Here is a 9,081-nt window from a genome sequence, read left to right as displayed (position 1 = left end):
TTGTCAGGTTTGTCAAAGATCAGATAGTTGTAGGTGTGTGCCTTGTTTCTGGGTTCTCTATTTGGTTTCATTGGTCTATGTGTCTGTTTTTGTACCAGTACCATGCTGTGTTGGTTGCTGTAACCCTGTAATACAGTTTGAAATCAGATAGTGTGATGCCTCCAGCTTTGTTCTTTTTGCTTAGGAATGCCTTGGCTACTCAGGCTCTTTTTTGGTTCCATAAGAATTTTAAAATAGTTTTGTATTAGTCCATTTTCATATTGTCATAAAGAAATACCTGAGACTGGGTAATTTATAAAGAAAAAGAGGTTTAATGGGCTTACAGTTCCATATGGCTGGGTAGGCCTCACAATCGTGGCAGAAGGCAAAGTAGGAGAAAGCCATGTCTTACATGGTGGCAGGCAAGAGAGAGCATGTGCAGGGGAACTGCCTTTTATACAACCACCAGATCACTTGAGACTTATTCACTATCGTGAGAACAACATGAGAAAAACCCATCCCCATGATTAAATTACCCCCACGCCCAGGTCTCTCCCATGACATGGGGATTATGGGAGCTACAATTCAAGATGAGATTTGGGTGGGTATACAGCCAAATCAGGTAGTGTGTTGCCTTCATTCAGCTTTGTTCTTTTTGCTTAGGAATGCCTTGGCTACTCAGGCTCTTTTTTGGTTGCATAGGAATTTTAAAATAGTTTTCTCTAGTTCTGTGAAGAATGTCAATGGTAGTTTATTATGAATAGCATTGAATCTATAAATTGCTTTGGGTAGTATGGTCATTTTAAGGATATTGATTCTTCCTGTCCATGAGTATGGAATGTTTTTCCAATTGTTCGTGTCATCTCTGATTTCTTTGAGCAGTGTTTTGTAGTTCACCTGGTAGAGACTTTTCACCTCCCTGATTAGCTGTATTCCTGGTGTTTTATTCTTTTTGTGGCAATTGTGAATGGGATTACATTCCTGATTTGGCTCGATGATCTGTCTAATATTGCTGGTGGTGTGTTAAAATCTCCCACTATTATTGTATAGGACTCTAACGCCTTTTTGAAGGTCTCTAAGAACCTGCTTTATGAATCCGGGTGCTCCTGTGTTGGGTGCATATATATTTAGGATAGTTAAATCTTCTTGTTGAATTGAATCCTTTCCCATTATGTAATGCCTTTCTTTGTCTTTTGTTGGTTTAAAATCTGTTTTGTCTGAAGCTAGGATTGCAACCCCTGCTTTTTTTTGTTTTTCATTTGCTTGGTAGCTTTTTCTCTATCTCCTTATTTTGACCCTATGTGTGTCATTGTATGTGAAATGGGTCTCTTGAAGACATTATACCAATGGGTCTTGATTCTTTATCCAGCTTGCCACTCTGCGTCTTTTAATTGGGGCATTCAACCCATTACATTCAAGGTTGTTACTGATACATGTGGATTTGATCCTGTCATCCTGTTAGCTGGTTATTTTTCAGACTTGTTTATATGGTTGCTTTATAGTATTACTGGTCTGTGTACTTCATTTTGTTTTTTGCAGTGGCTGGTAATGGTCTTTCCTTTCCATATTTAGTGCTTCCTTCAGGAGCTCTTGTAAGGCAGGTCTGGTGGCTATGAATCCCCTCAGCATTTGCTTGCCTGTAAAGGATCTTATTTCTCCTTTGCTTATGAAGCTTAGTTTGGCCAGATATGAAATCTGGATTGGAATTTCTTTTCCTTAAGAAAGTTGAATATTGGCCCCAATCTCTTTTGGCTTATAGGGCTTCAACTAAGAGAACTGCTATTACATCTGATAGGCTTCACTTTGTAGGTGACCTGACGTTTCTCTCCAGCTGCCTCTAACGTTTTTTCTCTTATTTCATCCTTGGAGAATCTGATGATTATGTGTCTTGGGGATGATCTTCTTGTGAAATATCTTACTGGGGTACTTTGCAATTCCTGAATTTGAATGTTGACCTCTCTAGCTAGGTTGGGGAAGTTCTCATGGATGATATCCTAAAATATGTTTTCCAAATTAGTACCATTTTCTCTATCTCTTTCAGGGACACCAGTGAGTCATAGATTCCGTCTCTTTATATAATTTATTATTTCTCTGAGGTTTTGTTTATTTCTTTTTGTTCTTTTTCTCTATTCTTGTCTGACTATCTTATTTCAGAAAGCCAGTCTTCAGGCACTGATATTCTTTCCTCTGCTTGGTCTATTCTGCTATTAATACTTGTGATTGCATTATGAAATTATTATAGTGTCTTTTACAGCTCTATTATGTTGGTTATGTTCTTTTCTATACTGGCTATTTTGTCTGTCAGCTCCTGCATTGTTTTAGCATGATTTTTAGCTTCCTTGGATTGGGTTTCAATGCAGTCTTGTAGCTCAATGATCTTTACTCCTATCCATATTATGAATTCTATTTCTGTCATTTCAGCTGTCTCAGCCTGGTTCAGAACCTTTGCTTTAGAAGGGATGTGGTTTTTTTTGAGGAAATTAGGTACTCTGACTTTTTGAGTTTTCAGGGCTCTTGTGGTGATTCTTTCTCATCTTTATGGGCTTATCTACCTTCAATCTTTGAGGCTGCTGACCTTTGGATGGGTTTCTTTTTCTTTTATCCTATGACTTTGAGGGTTTGATTTTGGTTTAAGGTGGATTCAGTTGACTAGTTTGGTTTCTAGAAGATTTTAGGGAGCCAACCCTTAGCTCTCAACTCCTGGACTGCATGCTGTAACTTTGGGGAACTTGTATTGGGCCCCAACTTTGTTCTCTGGCTCCTCGAGATTAGGAATGCACTGTGTTGTGGGGCTGAGGTATGGTAGCTGCAGCAGAGTGCTACCAGTTCCCAGGGTGCCTGCCTCCCTGTAGGTGTTCACCACAGTGGCAGAGGCAATGCAGCTGGAGGGGGCGTGGGGAGCCCCTGCTGGCAATTTTGAGCACAGTCTCAAAATTGGTGGTGTTGGCTCAGGAGCAGGGCACCGGCGGACACAGGTTTGGGTACCTTCTCTGTGCCCTGCAAGAAGGAGTGATCACTCAGGGCAGGGTAGGATCTGCTGTTCTCTGCACAGCGTTAGTGCAACTGTGGGACACTGGTGGGAGAGGGGCTGGCTGGCTCTGTGCCTGCCAAGGATCTGTTTGCAAAGGCGATCAGCAGGGGCAGAGGGGTGGGGTGCACTCCCACACTGGTAGGGCAAGGAAAGCAAGACCTGCCTGTGCAGACAGGTGCCAGCAAAGTGACGTGGAGAGTTTTTGAGGTCCTGTGAAAAGCTGCAGTATGGGGAGGGAAAGAGCGGTTTGGTGCATGGCCATAGGGCCACCCTTCTGGAGATCTTTGCTGGTCAGGCATGGTCCACCAGCATAGAAGCTATGGTGCAGGTCCCCAGGACACCCAAGGCTGCCATGAAAGCAGGTGTGGTCAGGCTGGGGCCCTGGGAGAGGCTAACAGACCAATAAGTGCTCAGGTCGGACCAGCATCTTCTGATGGCAATACCATCCTGCAGAGATCAGGTCTGACAGTTCCCTAAGGGCTAAAGTCTTCTATGGAGCAAGTTAAGCCTAGGCAGATGGCCATCCCTGGCTGTGCTCTGCTACAGACCCTCCCGCACCAAACCCTCTGGGCTCCATATCAGCTGACTTGCTGCCCCTACCACTTCTCTAAGCAGCTCTCCCTGCCAACTCAAGTGTCCATGGTGGTCTAGGTGTCTCCTACTAGGGTTCCAGAGGCCCATGGTGAAAGCAGGTAGATCCTTCCCAGTTCAACCCATCTATTCTCCCAGAGCTATTGTAGGTCAGGAATGAGTCCCAGTGCATGTTAGTTCCATTCAGGGTTCCCAACTTTCTTCCCCTTCAGCCCAGCTTCTGTGCCTTCCTTCTATCTACTCCTGGTGCCTTCCGTCTAAAGATCCGTTAGGAGGATGGCAGTTGTTTCAATCCTTCCATGAGAGCTGTTCCACCTGGCTCTATCTAGACAGCCACCTTGCTCTCCCTGCCAGTATTTTTCTATTTCTTTTCTTAATGATGTGGTAGAAGCTTTTTGTGTATTCTGGATATAAGCCTTTGCTTGTTGTATATATGTAAATATCTTTCTTCACTTTGTAGCTTGCTTTAACTTGGTTATGGTATCTTTTGACTGCCAGATGTTTTGCATTTAAGTAGTCACAATTTTCCACCTTTTTCTTTGTTTTGTACTTTTTGTGTCTTTTTAAAGACATCTCTACCTTTCCTAATGTCATAGGATAGTTTCTGATATTTTGTTCCTGAAGTTTCAATTTTAACACTTGTTTTAGTCTTTATGGAATTTTTGTTTGAATTGTTTTTGACTGAGACCATTTTCATTTGTCCTCTTGTTTTAGTTTATTGAATGGTTCATCCTTTTCCAGCTGAGTTTTAGTGCCACATTTTATAACAATATCTCATTTTTGCTTGGACTTTAAAAAAATTCTCTGTTCTGTTCTTTATCTGTCTATTCCTGAACAAATACTTCACTTTTACTTTTCCATAACTTTAAAATAAGTCTTTCATCCAGGCATGGTGGTGCACACTTATAGTTCTAGCTATGCAGGAGGCAGAGGTGGGAGGATTGTTTGAGCCCAGGGGGTCAAGGCTGCAACTTGGGAGACAAAGTGAGACCCTGTCTCTAGAAAAATAAAATAAGGAAAAAAAAAGTCTTGCATTCTTATACATCAAGACTTCTCTCCATTTTACTTTTCTTCAGAATTGTTTAGAACTCCCACCCTTTAATCTTTTGTATATGTTTTTCATTAGTTGTTAAATGCCATTAAACATTTCATTGTAGTTATTACACATTTTGGAATATTATTGCATTTATACATAATGCTGGAGGAACAGACTTTATGATATTGTGCCTTCCCATAACTATCTTATATAGAGTAAATTTATTTCTGGATGCCTTGTAGTTTTTGTTGCTATTGTGAATGGCTTCTAAATTATATTTTATTATGCTTATAAATATTATGTATTTGGCTACTGATAACCACCTAGGAACACTATTGAATTCGTATAGTGCTGCTATATCCAGCAACCTTGCTGAATTTGATTATTAGAAATTTAGGTTTGCAACTCTTAATGCACTCTCAAAAATAAACAAAATGAGATGGGATCAAAGATTATAGGAGAATTTTTTAGAGACAGCTAGGGGTATGCTATAAGTCTTTTAACCTAAATGGAAGGGGTTGAGTGGGAGCTACTTTCTCCTTCACCTCAAGTTAAGATATGAGGGATTTAAAGAACCTAATAAACTGTTCTCTACAGTTTACAGTTCTAGGTGAACTGTGATCCTGAATCCTTTATGGAAAATGCAAAAGAGATGTCTTATCAAAGGAGAGATGGCTATGTTAGCGGCCTGGACCATTGGAGTTGGTCAGGACAAATGACGCTTGAATGTTTCTCATAGATCAGATATGGTTCAATGGGGAGAATGCCTGTACAGGACCACCTAAGTTTTGTTCAAGAGAACTGTCTAGGTGGGTACAAACCCTAACAGAAGGAAACTGTCAGTTACCTAGAAAGTCAAGGAAGTAGCTAATGATTTGGACTTGCCTTACTCAAGGGAACTGCAAGAAAGAAATCCCTGGTGGTAAGGAAGGAATTGCAAACAGACCACTAAAGTGCCTCTGGGAGATGGTTGGCTTTGAACCCCTAACTAGAAGGCACTCATACCACAGTGTTGTTAGCCATTCGCTGCCACTAGCTCCTCTTCACCCTTTGACCTTGGAGGTAGGGGATCAGAAACCACAGTAAACAAGGCAGGTCAGGAAGTATAAAAGTGCAAGGTGGAGAAGAGAGAGAAAAAGTCAAACTTCCTTCCAACTATCAGTTTCATAGGTTGCTAGGGTGATTAGGCCTGCACTGGAAAAAAAGAATCAGCTTTTGATGAAATTTAAATGCTACTTATTGCACTGGACTGGATGTGTATATTACTGATTGCAGGATCTTAAATTATTAAGTGTAACTCTAAAAGTCATAAGATTGCCCTAAATGTCATTCAGAAATAGGGATGAACTAGACCTACTGAATAAATGTAGAAGTACAGTGGGAGATGAAAAGCAAGTTGCTTTCTGATTGTATTCCATGACTCTGGCTTATTTGGTATAATTGTGACATACATGACTAACATAATGTAATATCATAATTGTATGCAAGGCACTATATTATGTAGGTTAGAAACTGGGCCCTGGAGCCAGATTCTTGAATCCTAGCTTTGTCATTTATCAGAAGTCTAACCTCTGTGTGCTTCAGTTTTCTCCTTTGTGAAGCATGTAATTGCATTGTTATGAGCATTAAATGAGTTAATATATTTAAAATGCCTAAAGTAGTGCCTATCACATTGAAACCAGAAAGTAAATGTTAGGTAAGCTGGTTATGATAGCTTTATTTATAGTTAGTTGTAAAAATACTCAGTTACTACATACAATAAAGTGCATGTTTGGGAGACAATATATGTTTCTGAAAGTAGTTGAAAATCTGTGAGCAAACATTTTGAAAAGCATAACTCAATTTTTCTGAATATAATAGTTTATCTGGCTGAGAATGGACTTTAATTTTTTTAAAGGTGCAAACACTCTTTTCCCCCTCTGACAATGAAGGCTGATTGTGCCTCTGATTGAATACCACTAATATTGTTGAAAATTTTGTAAACCATGCTGAGGGCACTCCACAGAAATTCATGCTAGGTGAGTTCAAGTGCTGCTTCTGTGCTCTTCAGCAAAGCTTTTGTTTTCCTTCCCACCCCCCGCCACTTCTTGTTGACTCCCTATTGATTCCCCATGGGACTATTCCCAAATTCTTCTTTTGCCTCAAATCCCAGCTCCTTATTTATATTCTTTACCTGTATCTCAAGACTATTCCATTAACATGCCAGGAAAAAAACCATTTGCTAAGTGGTGCTCCAACTCCTTCAATATCCCTCCATCTCCTCCTCTATTCCTTTTCCCTAAACAAAAGTATCCTCCCTTCTTTCCAAGGCAAATGTCCCAAATTCTAATTTCTACCTACTACTAAACTGCTCTATTAACTATTCTCTCTCAATCTCATTTTCAACTTCTATACCTATTTTTGTTTTTTTACAGTTATAATGCCAGATTACTACCCTAAGTCAAGAGGAAGAAAGATATTAACAGAAGCTGAAATTCCTACCAATGAACTAAAATATCTCTGCTTCAGTAACAGCACTTACTAATCAGTGACAGAATTGGGGGCAGGAGGTGAGAAGAGGCAGAAATGGTGAAAAGAAATATGTAACTAATACAAAATAAGCATATACGTGATTTTCCCTCAGCTTCTATTATGTGAGTTAGTCATGTAGTGCCTTCTCAACCAAACAGCTCCTATAGAGCAAGGATATCCTTGCCAATCGTGTTTATTTTGTCCACATTCCCACATACAGTCTCCACTTTTAAAAAATCCATTGTGATATAATTGAAATACAATAAATAGCACATCTTTAACATTGTATAATTTGATGTTTTTGCATATGCATATATCTATAAATCCATCACCACAATCAAGTTAGTGAACTTGTTTCTTTGTGTACTCAACCACTGATATGCTTTCCATCACTATAGATCAGTTCACACTTTCTATAATTTTATGTAAATGGAATCAGACAATATGTATTCTTTTTTTGTCTGGCTTCCTTCACTCAGCATAATTATTTTGAGATTCATTCATGTGATTTCACTGTATCAACAGCTCATTCATTTTTATTGCCAAGTAGTATTCCATTGCATGCATGTACAACAATTGGCTTATCTATTCACCTGCTGATGGATATTTGTGTTGCTTTTAGATGTTTACTATCATAAATAAAGCTGCTATGAACATTCTTGTACTATAAATCTTTGTATGGACATATGCTTTCATTTTTCTTGGATAAACATATAGGAGAGAAATGGCTGAATTACTATGGTAGATTTGCATTTAATTTTTTAAGGCACTGACAAACTGTTTTCCAAAGTGGTATGCTACTCTGAACATTTTAAATACCCATTTTTTTTTTTTTTTGGTAAATTACATGAATGGAAAGTATGGTGGGTTAAATATTGCCAATAGTACAAGCTAAAGTTTCTTAAGAAAAATTATGTGTAGTCAGCTATGTCTGCATAGGAATATAAGTCATAGGAATATAATCCTTCTGTGTCTGCTTTGCTAAACTACACACTTCAGATAGTCAACAATGTGAGGACACATGCCAAACAGAAATGCATTAACCGACCAAATAGCAGCTGTCCTTGGAGGACTGCTGATTACCCAGCAGGGCTGTGATAGCACTCCAGCCTAAGCTGGTGGCCCCGTGCTAGGAGCATAACTATCTCATTCATTTTAATGGTTTTGGCAACATGCAATACTCATGTCATCTTATTTTGATGAAGCTTCCAATTTTCATTATGCCTTTCATAATGAAAATCAATTTCAGATAAACTGCTGATGGCACTGTGTGTGTGTGTGTGTGAATACATGTGTACACACACATATTCATACATAGAATTACATATATAAACCTAGACATTTTCTCTTACTCCAATAAGAGTGAAGTTTGTAAATTGTTGTCCTAGTAATGATAATCTGAGCAACTTCTCACTTATAAGTTACTAACCCTGTGAGAAACTTGTGACATTGATTTAGCAAGCTTGCAGATCCAGACCTAGGAGGAGCAGGAGGTCAGTGTGTATTGGTGGGAGAGGTCAGATGAATTCTGGACTGAAACTGTGGGAAGAGATCCTGCCGTCGCACAGTAACCACTGGGGGTGTGAACAGATCCGTGTGAGGGACAAAAGGTGCCAGGAAGGCAGCCCGTGTGTAGAAGGTGCTTTCCTGCGTACTGCTGCTGATTATTCTGGTAACTTTCTGCTATCACTACTCATTCAAAGTAAGAAGAAATTCTCCCTGAAAGATGGCCCTTTGAGGAGCTACAGACTTTCCCCCATTTAATTCTGCTGCAGAACTGTTCCCTAAACCGTGTAAATGAAATAGAGCACATTGCCTCAAACTATGATGCACAACACTTCAGGGCATCCAAGTAATATAGAGATTTGGTAAGATATAGTTTAGCACAGGCTTAAAATTCACTTAAAAAAAACTTTGGTCAGGACCTCCCTGT

General features: G+C 39.5%; 1 long non-coding RNA gene across 1 annotated transcript; it reads left to right on the top strand.

The window, feature by feature from the left end:
* Positions 1 to 6,531: 6,531 nt before the first annotated feature.
* LOC144341447 (uncharacterized) lies at positions 6,532 to 7,813 on the top strand. Its single transcript, XR_013418370.1, has 2 exons — positions 6,532 to 6,655; positions 7,052 to 7,813. It is a non-coding gene; the product is annotated as an uncharacterized LOC144341447 (long non-coding RNA).
* The last annotated feature ends 1,268 nt before the right edge of the window (positions 7,814 to 9,081 follow it).

The sequence above is a fragment of the Macaca mulatta genome, chromosome 6 (genome assembly GCF_049350105.2).
Source record: "Macaca mulatta isolate MMU2019108-1 chromosome 6, T2T-MMU8v2.0, whole genome shotgun sequence".
In the NCBI taxonomy this organism is placed as follows: domain Eukaryota; kingdom Metazoa; phylum Chordata; class Mammalia; order Primates; family Cercopithecidae; genus Macaca; species Macaca mulatta.
The sequence above is the reverse complement of the archived record's forward strand: the minus strand, read 5'-3'. Positions and strand labels throughout refer to the sequence as shown.